This window comes from Eubalaena glacialis, chromosome 5 (genome assembly GCF_028564815.1).
Source record: "Eubalaena glacialis isolate mEubGla1 chromosome 5, mEubGla1.1.hap2.+ XY, whole genome shotgun sequence".
Lineage (NCBI taxonomy): Eukaryota > Metazoa > Chordata > Mammalia > Artiodactyla > Balaenidae > Eubalaena > Eubalaena glacialis.
The window spans coordinates 32,840,945-32,843,720 of NC_083720.1; the positions used below are offsets into that span (position 1 = coordinate 32,840,945).

Here is a 2,776-nt window from a genome sequence, read left to right on the forward strand (position 1 = left end):
TTCTACCATAACAAACTGAGGAAAGGACATCATCAAGGAAGGGCATATAAGTGGACCTATGAAAAGCAAATTGAGTTACAGTTGCTCTTTGGTATTAAGAAAGAGGTGCTTAGCCTGAAGACCCCTCAGCAATCTCAGGATGAGGTTTGGTGGTTTATGAATTCCCAAAATTGTCAACATGTGCCTATTTTCATTTTTTAAGGGATAGAGTGAGCTCTCATCTTTCATCAGATTCTCCAGAGGTTCCGTGGCCTAGAAAAGTGTAAGGACCACTGATATACAGCATTTGAAGCAAAAGCAATAGTTAGACACTATTATAATTTTTAAATGTTATTTTGGTATACTATGGTTTTCTTTCTTTTTTTTTTTTTTTTAACAAGTGGATCAGAGTTTATTAAGTAGGGAGTGGAGAAGGTGCAGCACAACTAGAAGTATACAACACTCAGACTGAACCGGACCTGAGATTCCTGAAAAAAATCTGTCGGTTACACAATTGGCTACTTCTGACACCACTGATACAGGGGCTTGTCAGGGGAGATGAGGGAATAATGCCAGTGGCAGGACCGGTGGTTGCTCCTGGAGCTGGGAACAATCTCCGCGGAGCTTTTAGGACCAGGCCACTGACTCAGGGTCGAGATTTCAGAGTGGATGCAGCCAGACCCGCCAAGATGGCTATGACCATGAAGCCCTGGGGGCAATTCGGGTGGGCATCATGAGCTGGGAGCGCTGGCTCTGACCCCGGTGGAAGCAGTAGAGGCCGTAGGTAAGGGCGGCCGCTGTGCCCAGGCAGCCTATGGGTACCATTGGGTTCTCGCGGGTCTTGCGAAGAAAGAAGCTTCCTTGAAGCTTTCCGAAGTGCTGTGTACACTGGGGCTAAAGCCCTCAATGACTGGGGGCTGCGATGGTTCAAAGGGTGCCTCCAGAGTGACAGGGCCAGGAGTCGCCATGTTTCAGGCTACAGCTGTAGGAGAAAATCAGGACGCTAATATGGTTTTCTTAATACACATTTTTTTCAGTAAATTTTAGATTGTGATTTTTTTTCCAGTTCGTTGTTTGTCCTTTATTTTTAGTTGCGATTTTTTCATGTATACTAGTAAAAGGATTTGTTTTCTACTTGAAATTTTGCATCTCAATAAAATTAATGCACAAAATTTGTGGGAGACACAGAACTTGCATAGACTAAATGATCTCCTCCAAAGTATTTTTTACCTCCAAAGGGAAAGATAGTAACTTCAAGGTGGAGAAACCCAGCAGACACCACTTAGCCAATTGATCAAGATTAACATCACCAGTAATGAAACATTATTACACTGTTAATCCTTTGATAAGATTCCTTGAGAAGGCAATAACGTAGTTTCTGTGATATTCTTGCCAAAAATACAGAACCTTATTCCAATCAAGAGAAAAAAATCAGAGGAACCCAAACTGAGAGACATTCTACCAAATAACTGGCCAATAATCTTCAAAAATGTCAACATCATGAGAGACATGGAAAACTGAGGAGCTATTATGCATCAGAGGAGACTGGGGAGGTATAACAACTAAATGCAAGGTGGAATCCTGGTAGGATACTGGAACAGGAAAAAATGTTAGTGAAAAAAACTGGTGAAATTTTAATAAGGTCTATAATTTAGTCAACAAACCTGTACCAAGGTTGATTTATTAGCTTTGGTAATTGTACTATGGTTATGTAAGATGTTAACAAAAGGGCAACTGAGTAAGGAAAGGGTACAGGAACTCTCTGTAAGCCTGAATTACTAAGTCTTCTATAAGTCTAAATTGAGTTCAAAAGGAAAAAGAAAAAGAGAGAGAAAGAGACAATGGATCCTCAATGACATCCTCTTAACATTTGGGTCCAGCTCTGCCCGAAGTCTGAGAATTTTCTCCTAACATTGTAGTTAGGTGAGATAATACATGCCCCATTATCTTAAAAAGATTTAAGCAAAATAAAATTCTCTATCTTAACTTTGTTACTCTGGACAACTTGAGCCCAAGAATATATAATGTCCTGAAAAAATGTTGTTGCTTTAATCTTTCCTCCTTTTTTGATTTTGTTGGGTTTTGATACTGGCTTCCTGACTCTGGAGTGCTTTATTCTTGACCTTGAGCACAGATCATATCTTTGTGTGACTTCTAGACGTGGGTCACTGACATAAAGTACCTGGCTATTTCTTTTCATAACTTCCATAATTATTAGAATATCAGTTATGACTCTTTGGCATTAAATATGAATACATTGCCTTTTTTCTTTCTCATAAGTTTTGTAGACCTCTTCTTAGTGGTAATACTATATTATTTACTACCAGATATCTAATAACTATCTGTGCAGGAGAATGTATAGCTATCTTACACTGTGTTCCTCTGTCTTTCATTGATTTAAATACTTGAGTGACTACTATGTGTCATAAAGTATTTTTCAGCAGAGAATAATACAGGTAGATTCTCACCATCCTATCTGTATTCCTACCCACAGGAAGGAGGAAAGAGGGAAGGCAGGATAAGTGGCTTTGCCTTTTAGGAATCACTTGGAGGTTGCATCCACATCAGTTCTGTTGACTTCTGTTAGCCCAGACATTGTCACACGGACTCACCTCCTTTGTGCCAAAAGGAAGCAGAGAGATCAATTCTCCTGCTGAGCAACCTTGTACTCCCTAAAACTTGTGATGGTGGGGACTATTATTTTAAAGAAGATGGAGAGAATGGGAAGATCTCTGCCATAGTGGATTTTAAATGCAGGAGTCATATATTCAGATCTATGTCTTTAAAAGTGCACTTT

The 2,776-nt window shown here is 39.7% G+C and overlaps 1 pseudogene; it reads right to left on the reverse strand.

Annotated features, from left to right (window-relative positions):
- Nucleotides 1–625: 625 nt before the first annotated feature.
- Nucleotides 626–947, reverse strand: LOC133091990 (HIG1 domain family member 2A-like; annotated as a pseudogene).
- Nucleotides 948–2,776: the final 1,829 nt, after the last annotated feature.